The 13384-nt window shown below is 37.8% G+C and overlaps 1 protein-coding gene across 3 annotated transcripts in view; it reads right to left on the reverse strand.

The window, feature by feature from the left end:
- GSK3B (glycogen synthase kinase 3 beta) overlaps window positions 1-13384 on the reverse strand; it is a gene marked incomplete at both ends in the record, with an annotated part of 212604 nt that overhangs the window by 170441 nt on the left and 28779 nt on the right. The window lies entirely within an intron of this gene.

Consider the following 13384-nt stretch of genomic DNA (forward strand, 5'->3'; position numbering starts at 1 on the left):
CCAAGTACTGAGAGTACAGGCATGCACCGCCACATCCAGCTAACAACACAATCTTTTTACTAAACCAGTTACCAATAAAAGTAAAAACTGTTTCTGTGGCCTACAAAAGAAGTGAAAACATATGTATTTAGCAGCACAATACCTTAAACACCATTAAAACATCCTAAGAAAGTCACCAGATTACTTAGTTTACTATTTTATTTTATTTATTTATTTTTGTGGGTATGGCAATGGAACCCAGGGGCATTCGACTTCCGAGCTACACCCACTGCCCTATTTTTTATTCTTTATTTTAAAATCAGGTCTCACTGAGTTGCAGAGGGTGAGTTGCAGAGGGCCTCACTAAGTAGCTGAGACTGTCTGCAAACCGGTCTCAGCCTTCCGAACGCTGAGATTACAAGTGTGCGCCACCACACCACCACACCCGGCTTAGTTTACTGTTTTAAACATTTTAAGTGTTCCTCTTCTTTATAAAGGAGATTTGTGGGTGTTCACAAAGATAGAGAAGTTCAGTAGAGAGGGCTACCCAACAAAACAGGTTTTTCATTCATTCACTTTTTAATTTTCAGTTCTGGGGACTGAACCTGAGGGCATTATTCTACCTCCAAGCTATACCCCTAGCCCTTTTTTTTTTTTTAATTCTTTATTTTTTTAACCAAGAGCCTTGCTAAGCATCTGGCCATGAACCTGCAATCCTCCTATCTCAACCTCCCAAGTACTGGGATTACAAGCATGTGTCACCAAGCCCAGCTTCATTAATGTTTTACTATATCAAAAATGTACAATTCTCAACAGGAATAGAAAACATTAAACCAAACAACATGATTTATTTGATAGATGGAAGAATGGCTAAATTGATGGTTGTCAAATATCCTAAATAACTTTATTCTTTGTAACTGTTTTAACAGAATGAGTCTGATATAAAAAAGGTGAATACAGGCTTTCTCAGACCATGGCACAAACCCTAACTTCCTGCCCTCAAAGTAGTGTACTGGGTTAAATTACAGGTTACCCAGTAGTTCTGATACTAAACCTGCAATATTCATGAACTCCACCAGGTAATGTTAATTTCCTGTCTTAAAATAGCTAGTCCACAAAACCTCTACTCTCCACACCTCCCCCCACACTTCTTAAGTAATATATCTTGTACAATAAGTCTACGTCATCTTTTAACCTCCTTTAGAGCCTTCAATCAGAACACAGAGATTACAAAACCACTTGAAGAAAGAGTGTTTCAAATGCCTCTAAGAAAAATCTTCCCTAACTGTAAGTTAGTAAAACCTGTATGGAGATTTGTATAGAGGTTCCTCAAAAGACTAGAAAGGAACCATCATATGACTCGAGTATACAACTCCTCAGTATATTTCTAGAAGAATTAAAAGTCAGAATACTACACTGATACAGGCATGTTCCTGTTTACAGCAGTACAATCTATAATAATAAAATTACGGAATCAACTGAGGTGTCTACCAACAGATGAATGAGTAGAGAAAATGTAATATATACACATAATGGAATTCTATTCTGCCATAAAGAAAAAATTATGTCATCTGCAGCAAAATGGATGGAACTAGATGTTTTCTCTCATATGTGGAAGCTAGAAAATAGGAAACAAAAGGGACTTCATATAAATGAGAAGACCTATAAAACAGTGGAAGAGGACTGAGGGAAGAAATGAAAAAAAAAAAAAAGAGAGGGCTGAGGAAGGAAACAATTCAAAGAATGCTATGTCCATATGAAGATATCACTACAGATTTCACTAATATGTACTACCAAGAAGGGGGGGGGGGAGAGAAGTGCAGAATACAGAAGGAAATAAACTAAATGCTGTATGCCTGTATGTTTTTATCATTTGGAATCTGTGGTGTATAATTACAATGCACAAGTAAAAGTATAAAAAAAGAAAAATCTTCCCAAAGCAGCTGAAGCAACCAACCAATCTACCTCAGATGATAGATCTAGCCGGGCATGGTGGCACATACTTGTAATCCAAGACATAGGATGCTGAGATAGGAGGATCACACTTTGAGGACAGCCTCAGCTACTTAGTAAAAAATAAGGCTGAGGATATAACTCCAAGGTAGAATGCCCCTTGGGTTCCATCCTAAGTACTGCAAAATAAATAAACAAATACATACATACATACATACATACATACATCCTTGTTTATATATGCTGCAAATTCTCACTTCCCTCTCAAACATATAAAATCTAACAAAGGGTGCTATCTATTCCTTTTTTCAAATAAATTCACATCCTTCTAATAAAGAAGACTTTGAGAAACATTTTAAAAAGCAATATTCTGAAAATAGAAAAAAAAATCCAAACAGCTAATATTTACTAATAAGCACCCACTCTGTGCCAAACTGTGTTCCTCATGCATTGTATCTATTTTTTTTGGGGGGGGGGCTTTTATATTTAAAACAGAATCTCACCAAGCTCCCTAGGCTGGCCTTAAATGTGCAATCCTACTGCCTCTGAGTTATTGGACTACAGATACATACAACCATGCCCAGCCCAAGCTCTACCTTCTTAAGTGAAATGGCAATAGAAAAACACATGTATTACAGACTAAGCTTTATGGAAGCAGAGCTACTTCATAATCTACAATTTGGAAACATATATTCCCAGTTCTCAGTTACTTAGCAAGTTTAACAAGTGCTACTGTTAGGACCAACCACACTAATGAGCTGGAGGTACTAGAAAATATGACAAACAAAGAAAAGATTAAATGACTACTAAAACCTGGGTGTGTGCGGTGGTGCCCACCTGTAATCTCAGTACTTGGGAGGCTGAGACAGGAAGATCACAGGTTTGCAGCCAGCTTCAGCTATTTAGTGAGGCCCTCTGCAACTTAGTGAGAACCTGTTTCAAAATAAAGAATCAGAAAATAGGGCCAGGGGTATAGTTTGGAGGTAAAATGCTCCTGGGTTCAGTCTCTAGTACAGAAAAAAAAAAAAAAAAGACTATTAAAAAACTACTATATTAATTGGCAGTAAGACATATTTTAGAATGAACAGTTTCTATACCCTTCAGTGTTCAATAGGACAGTAAAATAACTGATATTCATGAAATTATGGATATCATAAAAGTGTCCAAAATCACATTTGGCACTATCTGAAATATACATTTTATAATACTTTTCTTAAAAACAGTAAACAAGCCGGGTGTGATGGCGCACGCTTGTAATCCCCGCGTTTGGGAGGCAGAGACAGGAGGATTACAGAGGTTCGAATCCAGCCACACTGGCTTACGAGACCCTGTTTCCAAAAACAAAAAAGTATAAAATAGGTCTGGGAGTGTAGCCCAGAGGTAGAAGGGCTTCTAGGAACCCCAGTACCACCAAAAAAAAAAAAAAAAAAAAAAAAACAAACCAGCAAACAAACCAAGTGCCATGGTGCAGCATTTGGGAAGCTAAGGTAAGAGAATCACAAGTTTGAGGTGAGCCTTGGCAACTTAGCAAGATCTTATCTCAAAATGAAAAATACAAAGGGCTGAGTATGTAGCTCAGTGGTAGAGCACTCCTAAGTCTCTCATACCACAAAAATAAACAAACCAGGTATAGTGGCACATACCTGTAATCCCAGTACTTGGGAGACTGAGACAAGAGGTTTTTGTTTTGTTTTGTTTTGTTTTGTCTTTGCAGGTCTGGGGTGTAACCCAGGGACATTCCACCTCTGAGCCACACGCCCTGCCCTATTTTTATTTTTTATTTTGAAGCTGGGTCTCACTGAGTTGCAGAGGGCCTCACTAAGTAGCTGAGGCTGTCTGTGAACCGCGATCCTCCAGTCTCAGCCTCCTGAATGCTGGGACTACAAGCATGCGCCACCACACCTGGCTGAGACAAAGAGAATTTTTGAAACAGTATCCTGTTTCAAAATAAAAATTGAAAATATGGTTGGGAATGTAGCTAGGGAGGCAGAATGCCCCTGATTCAATCCCCAGTATAAAAATAAAGAAAGAAAGCAAACGGAAAGCTTAAAACATTTCTCTCAGCTAGGCGTAGTGGCACAGGCTTGTAATCCCAATACTTGAGAGGCTGAGACAGGAGAGTTCACACGTTCAAAAATAGCCTCAGCAATTTACCAAGGCTCTCAGTAACCTACTGAGACCCTGTTTCCAAATAAATAAAATCAGGCTGAGGGTATAGCTTGGAGGTGGAATGCCTCTGGGCTCAATCCCCAGGACCAAAAAAACTAAAAACTTAATAAACATTTATCTCTTAACAAAATTCTCCGCAATGTAAATGAGACCCTGTTTAAAATATAAAATAGAGCTGGGGGAATACCCCTAGGTTCAATCTGTAGTAACACAAATTTTTTTCCCTAATAAGTTCAAGATGATAGTATTTCCTGCCATCTTTTTTCTTCCATAAATCATAAACATTTCAAATTCCTGTTTCTTCCAACTTTTAACCAACATCCTTCTTTTGAAAAAAATTTCAAAGAAAAAAATCAACATTATCCTCTATTTCCTCCTCCTATTCTCCTCTGGCTCCTGAACCCAACTTCCCACTTACGTTGTTTCTGCCAAAGTCGTCAATGCTCTCCTTATTCCACAATTTCCAGGTATTACTTGCCCTTTAAGCAAAATTTAACATGTTAGATCCTCTTCTCCTCTATCCTTCTTTCTTTGAACTCTGGTCAGTTGTCTTTTATACTACCATTTTGCTTTCCATTTTTGACTACTTCTGACTACTTCTTGCTACATTTACCTTTCTCTGCTTGTCACTCAAATGTTGGAGGGTCCCTGGCCTTCTTCTCTTCTGGTAAAAATTCTCTAAGAATGAGCTTAACCTCCACTCAATCATTTTTTTTACACTGCTAATTTTAGTCCACACAAGCCTCCAGGCAGTTCTCTAAACGCCTCCCACACATCTCCACCTGAACATTTCCCAGGCCTCTCAAACCCAACATATTCACAAATGAACTCATCTTGGAAGAGGCCTTGTAAAATACAGGCCATGCAAGGAATTTTGTTCTGTTGGTTGTGGGGGGAAGGTAATAGCCTACATTTTGGTAAATAACATTATCCACCCAATCTTCCAACACAAAAAAACTGGGAGTCATTCTTGACTACTTCTCTCTTGACCCACAAATCCAAATAAATCATTGAATATAAAAGATTACACAACCTTAATATTCTCAAATCAATACCCTTCTCTTTATTCCCCCATCATTAATCAACAATAGTTTATCGAGGCTCCTCCATAATACTCATAACGGCTTGTGGCTATAAAACTATCATATATCACATGTATATTTCCCCATTAACCTGCAAACTTAGTGGTGGGTAAACTGTAATGTTCTTTTTATCCAAAGCACGTTGGAGCACACAAAGAGTTGTCAATAAAAGTTGAGGGAGAATGTAGAGCATGGTGGCCCTTGTAATCCCTGCGCTTGGGAGGCAGAGACAGGAGGATCGCGCAGGTTCGAAGTTGAGGGAGAAGTCAGCCATAGTAGCGCATGCCTCAGTAACTTGGACCCTATTTCAAAATAAAATAAAATAAAATAAAATAAAATAAAATAGGACTAGAGTAGTGTAGCTAGAAGGTAGAATGGCTAGGGTTTAATCCTCAGTACCAATACCAAAAAAAAAAGAAAAAAAAAGTTGAGTGAGTATGGGGTACCAGAAGCTAAGTGATACATCAGCCAGGCATGGTGGCACACACTTGTAATCCCAGCATTCGGGAGGCTGAGACAGGAAGATTGCGGTTGGAGGACAGCCTCAGCTACTTAGTGAGGCCCTTTGTAACTCAGTGAGATCACGTTTCAAAATAAAGAATAAAAAAAATAGTGCTGGGGGTGTATCTCGGACATAGAATGATCCTGAGTTCCATTCCTAGTACCACACATGAAAAGAGATATTAAAAAAAAGTTATACTAGGGCTCATTCCAGATATAAATTCAGCCATAAAAGAAGAAAATGTCTGTTTTGGGGGTTTTTTTGTTTTGTTTTTGGGGGGTTTTTTGGTGGTACTGGAGGTGGAACCCAGAGGCTTTCTACCACCGGGCTATACTCCCAGACCCATTTTATATTTTATTTGGAAACAGGATCTCACTAAGTTGCTGAGAGCCTCACTAAGTAGCTGAGGCTGGCTTCGAACCTGCACAATCCTCCTGTCTCAGCCTCCCAAGCGTGGGGATTACAAGCGTGCGCCACCATGCCCGGCTTGTATTTATTTAAACAGTCCTCAAGGTGTAGTCCATGAATCGCTGGACCCTTTCAGGGTCCCACAAAGCCAAAACTATTTTCATAACAATAATCCCTTTTGACCTTTTGACTATCATTAGCTTATAAGCATACAATAATTTTTCAGAGGTTATACATTCTGTGATTTTGAAACATTATATGCAGAAGCAGATACAAAATCCAACTACCAAACTAGCCAGAGTTGGTTTTTTTTCCAAGTAAAATGTCTCAGTAAATTTTTAGATTGGAAAAATACATTCTTCATAAGCATTTATGTTAATATATAAGGAACTGTTACTTAATAAATTAATAAACACTTTCCAAATTTCTTAAGTCTTAATTTGTAATATAGAATTACCTACAGATATAGCCTACATAAACAAAAGTTCTTTGGGGCTGGACGTGATGGCACAGGCTTGTAATCCCAGTACTTGGGAGGCTGAGACAGGAGGATTACAGGTTTGAAGCCAGCCTCAATTACTTAGTGAGGCCCTCTGCAACTTACTGAGGTGCTATTTCAAAATAAAATACATTAAAAGAGGTCTGGGATATAGCCTGGAGGTAGAAGGCCTCTAGGTTCCATCCCCAGGACCACCAAAAAAAGTACCTTGGATCCTCAATAGGAGACCTAACAGCAAAATGTTTGCCAAATTTTTATACAGTTTGAGCGAGCAAGCTTCTCTGAGCACAAGAGAAGACTGACAGACATTAACATATCTTAACTTCTATGTATTCCAAAATAAACATAAGCAAAAGTACAAGAAAAAATGACAATTTGGAGAGAAAATATTTGCAACATACAACAATGGATTCATACCACTTAAATGTAACTCAACCCATTAAGACAAATACCAGCCTCAACTGAAAAAAGAATACACAAGGGTTCAATATGCACAGAGAAAAATAACTCAAACTTATTAATAATCAAAGCAATAAAAGAGTGATAAATCAATGATGTTTTAAAATCATAATATGTAATACAGTAAAAACTCTGGGAAACAGATGCCAAAATAAATTAGGACCATAAACTGTTTTTATGCCTTTAGAAAGACAACTTAGCAAAACGGATCAGAAATCTTCTATTTATTTATTTATTCATTTGTTTGTGTTTGCAGTACTGAGAATTGAACCTAAGGTCATTTTATCTCTGAAGCTATAAACCCAGTCCTGTTTTTTATTCTTTATTTTGAAACAGGGTCTCACTAAGTTGCAGAGGGCCTAAGTAGCTGAGGCTGGCCATGAAACTCTGTTCCTCCTGTTTCTGCCTCCCAAGTATTGGGATTACAAGTGTGTGCTATCACACCTAGCTAGAAATCTTTAAAAAAAGATATATATGCCTCAACCAGCCAATTCTTTCCTAATGGATATGCATTCTGCCACAAGAATATTCACTGAAGCACTATGTATTATTGCAATGAAAAAAAAAACTGGAAATAATTAAAACTACTAGCAAGAAAGAAATGGATGAATTGTATGAATTACTTATGATGAGTTAAAATTAGGAAGATAATCTTGACATATTACTTTTTAAAAAGTATTTTGTGTGTGTGTGTGTGTGTGTGTGTGCGCGCGCACGCGCGCGCGCTGGGGTTGGAACCCAGTAGCTTTTCTACCTTCAGGCTATACTCCCAGACCTATTTTATACTTTATTTGGAAACGGGGTCTCACTAAGTTGCTGAGAGCCTCACTAAGTAGCTGAGGCTGGTTTTGAACCTGTGCAATTCTCCTGTCTCAGTCTCCCAAGCGCTGGAATTACAAATGTGAGCCACCTTGCCCAACTAAAGTATTTATAATTTTGACAATCTATTTCAGTAAATGATATCTGCAAAACACTAGAATTTCCCTTGAAATTTTACATACCTTATTACATTTCATCTCCAAAACCCCATGAGGTAAACCAACCTCTGTAAACTGTTCTTCTTAACCACAGAATCATTAAACCAATAAGCAATGGGATTCCATGTCTCATGGACTCTGGAGTCCAAACTGTATTATGTTAAATGCTACTTGTACACCTAAGGGTTAACAGTGGGTTAATCAGAATATCTCTCTCCATAGCTCTTCTACCTTTTTTTTCCCCCCAATATTATGTTTCTTTCTATAATAAACACATTTTACTGGTGATGTGGTTTGGAGTTGGAGTTGGTTCAATACCTATACCACACCAAAAAAAAAAAAGCCACAATTTTTAAAAATATTGTTTCACGGGTGTGCTGTAGTCTCTCATCATAATGTGGTTCAGAGTGATAGGATATGCATGCACACAGCACTTGGTGAGCTTACCCAGCTTTCTCCCCACTCCCTTCCCTTCTCCATATATGATATTGAGACTGGTATTGATAATTTCACATATGTACAAGTGTTTCCTTCACTAATTCTCCCTCCCATCACCACACTCCTCTCCACCCCAGCTTCCAAGACACTTGTTTCTCCTCCTTTATTTAAAATCGCTCTTGTGTTCCAATTACTCCCCAGCTTCCACTCATGAGAGAAGACATGTGACCTTTCACTTTCTGTGACTGACTAATCTCACTTAACATAATGTTCTCCAGGTCCATCCATTTTCCTCCAAATGACATAATTTTCTTTATTGCTGAGTAGATTTCCATTGTGTGTGTACCACATAATTTTGTAATCCATTCATTTGTTGATGGACACCTAGGTTGATTCCATGCTTTGGATACTGTAAATTGTGCTGCTCTAAACATGTATATACATGTATCATTATAATATTCTGATTTCAATCCCTTTGGAAAGATCCGCAGGATTGGTACAGCTGAATCATAGGTGGATCTATTCCCCATTTTCTGAGGAATCTCTAGACTGATCTCCACCAATTTGCAACTGCACCAACAATGTATAAGAATTGCAATTTAGCCGGGCGTGGTGGCGCATGCCCAGCATTTGGGAGGCTGAGACTGGAGGATCAACCGCGGACAGCCTCAGCTACTTAGTGAGGCCCTCTGCAACTCAGTGAGACCCGATTTCAAACTAAAGAATAAAAAACAGGGCAGGGGGGGTATGCCCCTGGGTTCCATCCCCAGACTCACAAGAAAAAAAAAAAATGAATTGCAATTTATCCACATCCTTGCCAGTATTTATTGTTGTTTGTATTCTTAATGAAAAATCCACAACTTGTACTTGTGAACCTTAATCAAATTACTTAACATCTGTAAACTAAATTTTCTTACTTTTATTTGTAAAATTCAGGTTTAATAATTCCTGAGTCTCAAGGTTATTATGAGGACTATTAAGACTGCATGTAGAGTGTAAGATATAACAAATACTCAGTTATATTTTTTATATCAGTTAAATCAGTAAATGCTGATTTCTCCCAAAAAAGATGCATGCAACCTCTGGCTCACTAGTAAACTGCTATGAAAATCATGTTGATGAATAGTTGATGGCTTACATTCACTTTAAATTTAAATTAAATGAAAAGCAAAAATTTCCAAGAAAATAAATTCCTCTGCCTTTTGGAAAACCCCACCCTAGAGAAAGCATTATGGGATAAACATATTTTATTTAACCTTATCTTCATTATCCAATCTGCCCTATTTTACTTTTGTATCTTCAGGAGTCTAGCTGTACCTACATATAGTTGGCCTTATGTATTAAAGGAATAATGTGGAAGCCTTAGAATATCAAATACTCTGTGTCTCACTAATAATGAGCCTCATTATCACTTAAATCTAAAAGCCTTCATACAAAGCTGTGGGGCTAATTAACATTCAACAACAGTTTTGATTCCAAAGAAGCAACCCTGCAGCAAGTTTTATCCAACACACTTTCTCACAACATCCTATTTCCAAGGAATATATTAATAAACACAAAGTCCTGGGGTGAATCTTAACGTCAGTGAGAGCAGAAGAGGAAGAAAGAGAACTCTGAAATCTTAGTTCAACTCCCTCACCAAAAAGGCTGTGCCTATTAGGCCAGAAACTCACAGCAAAATGATACCATACCCACCCAAACTGATACTTCAACCTTTTCTGGTATTCATTTAAGAAGATTTAGCAAGCTATCATAAGCCAGAGAGCAAACTTCTGAAATCCTAACTTGCCTACAAGTCTAATTATGAGACTTAAACAGTCATACTATAAAATGACTCTGGTTCCTAACCTTCTGTAAACACATTTTTCCTTCACCAAACAAAACATGCAACCATCTATCAATACTGACCACATGCTATCACTTATTCAAGCTAGGCATGGTGGTACACACCTATAATCCTAGTACTTGGGAGGCTGAGAGAGGAGGATAGCAGGTCCAAGGAAGCCTCAGCAAGTAATGAGACTCTCATCAACCTAGTGAGACCTTGTTTCCAACTAAGAAATAAAATCAGTAGGAGGGTATAACTCAGAGGTAGAATGCCTCTGGGTTCAATTCTCAGTATCACAAAAAGAAATTTTTTTTTGTTTTCAAAGTCCATTTTGTGTCAGGTATCACTGGGAACTTTGGGAATACATAATGAACTAATAAAGAAGCAAAAACCTTATACATATAGAGCTTACATCTTAAAGGAGAGAGGGAGGAAACAGTAGACACAACGTAATTTAATTATACATTATAAAGTAATAAGTGTTTGAAGAAAAAAATGAGAAGGAAATGGAAGTTGTAGGGTCATAGCCAGCAATTTTTAAATTAAGAAGTAGCCAGGTGTGATAATGCAAGCTTGTAATCCCAATACTTGGGAGGCTTAGAAAAGAGGATCACAGGTTTGCAGCCAGCCTCAGCAATTTAGTAAGGCCCTCCCCAACTTAATGAGACCTGATTTCAAAATAAAAAAATATTTAAAAAAAAATAGGACTTGGGGGTGTAGCTCAGAAGTAGAATGTCCCCTTGGTTCAATCCCCAGTACAAATAACATAAAGTAAGGGAGTAAAATAAAATAAGAAGTAAATGAAAATGCAAGAAAACTACTATTTTAACCAAGTCTTAAAGATAAAAGTACATATTCTTTGTTTTTTGTTTTTTGGTTTTTTTGGTGGTGCTGGGGATAGAACTCAGTGGCATTCTACCTGCACACTATACCCCCAGCCCTACTTTATTTCTTATTTAGAAACAGGGTCTTGCTAAGTTGCTGATAACCTCACTATGTTGCTGTGCTGAGGCTGGCTTCAAACCTGAAATCCTTCTGTCTCAATCTTCCAAGTACTGGACTACAGGCATGCACCACCATGCTGGGCTGAAACTACAGAAAAGTAGCAGATGTTTTAGCTATAGATAGATCAGATTCATTAACAAAAACCTATTAAACTCATTTTTTTTCACTTCCTAAAAAGAGCAGGAACAACCTGGGCATGGTGGTACATACTTGTAATCCTAGAATTTGGAAAACTGAGACAGAAGGGTCTCGGTTCACCGCCAGCCTCAGCTACTTAGTGAGTTTTGCAACTCAGTGAGACTCTGTTTCAAAATAAGAAATAAAAAATAAAATAAGGCCGGGTGTGATGATGCACACTTGCAATCCCAGAGATTGGGAGGCTGAGACAGGAGGATCGCACATGTTCAAAGCCAGCCTCAGCTACTTAGTAAGACTTTTATCAACTTAGTGAGACCCTGCTTCCAAATAAATTATTTAAAAAATAGGACTGGGAGTGTAGCCCAGAGGCGGAAAACCCCTGGGTTCATCCCCCAGTACCACAAAAAAAAAAAATTTTTTTTAATAAAATAAGAAAATAAAATAGGGCTGGACATGTAGTTCAGAGTAGAATGCTACTACTAAGTTCCATTCCCAGTACCGCAAAAAAAAAAAAAAAAAAAAAAAACGGGGTAGGAGTGGAAGAAGACGAAGTCTTGAAAGACTTAAGAGAAACCAATTTTTTTTTCTTTGTTTTCAGTACTTGGGATGGAACCCAGGGGCATTCTACCTTGGAGAAAAGCTAGTATTACAAATTCTGGGATTACAAGCATGTGCCACTTTGCCTGGGAGAGAAACCAATTTTTAAAAAGATGAAACAATCAAGACTTAACTCAGTTCTGACTAGGAAAGAAAAGTATCCAATCACAGTAACATGAAAATGTGGCAAGCCATTCATTCACGCCTTCATTTATTTTGGTAAGGCTTTATTGTGAGCAACCACAAAAATTAACATTAAAAAGAATCTGTCATTACTGACTGTCAGGCTACCAACTTACCATGGCCAGATACTTAATTTTCCAAGTTTTCCATTCTATCATCAAAAACAACATTGAATTAGCAGAAATCAAAGGCTGTATTAAGTAACCTTCACTTTAATTCCCATTACACATTCTCACTAAGAGTTGCTTATAGATTTCAACTGTTACTAAGGAAATTCTATTTTAAAGGTTCTTAGAGAGTATACTGTTTATAGAAATTATGAAGTAAATTAATTTGCAAAACCAGAGGATAGTTTTTTAAATAACAGGTTTCAGAGCTAGGAGTGGGAGCGCTCTTCTATAATCCTACTACTTGGGAGGCTGAGACAGGAAGAGCTTAGGTTTAAGGCCACCCTGAGTAGTTTAGCAAGACCCTGAGCAACCTAGGCAGAATCTGTTTAAAAATAAAAAGGGATGCCGGGCGTGGTGTCGCATGCTTGTAATCCTTGCTTGTAATCCTTGCGCTTGGGAGGCTGAGACAGGAAGACCGTGCAGGTTCGAAGCCAGCCTCAGCTGGCTTAAGAGACCCTGTTTCCAAATAAAATATAAAAATAGGTCTGGGAGTATATCCTGGAGGTAGAAAGCCCCTGGGTTCCATCCCCAATACCACCAAAAAAAATAAATAAATAAAATAAAAATAAATAAAAAATAAAAAGAGATGAGGTATAACTCAGAGGTAGAATGCCCCTGGATTCAATCTCCAGTACCAAAAGATAAATATTTCTTACAAGATAATGTATGTCACTGTAAAATAACCAAAACTTAAGATAGCAAAAGAAAAAAAACTAATGACTTTTTTTGTTGGGGGTTGGGGAGGTACTGGGGACAGAACCGGGGTTGAGTTATATAGCCCCTGTCTTTTTTTTTATTTCTGAAGCAAGATCTTGCTAGGTTGATGAGTCTCACTACTTGCTAAGAATGTCCTCGAACCTAGACTCCCAAAATTATACGCTTGTCCCACCACGCCCAGCTGAAAACTACTATTTTAAAAACAGGATTATAACTGACAAAAGATTCTAGAAAATATTCTCACAGGTTATTATCTAGATTTTTTGTTGCAGTTAATGAA

This window comes from Muscardinus avellanarius (genome assembly GCF_963383645.1).
Source record: "Muscardinus avellanarius genome assembly, chromosome: 5".
In the NCBI taxonomy this organism is placed as follows: Eukaryota; Metazoa; Chordata; class Mammalia; order Rodentia; family Gliridae; genus Muscardinus; species Muscardinus avellanarius.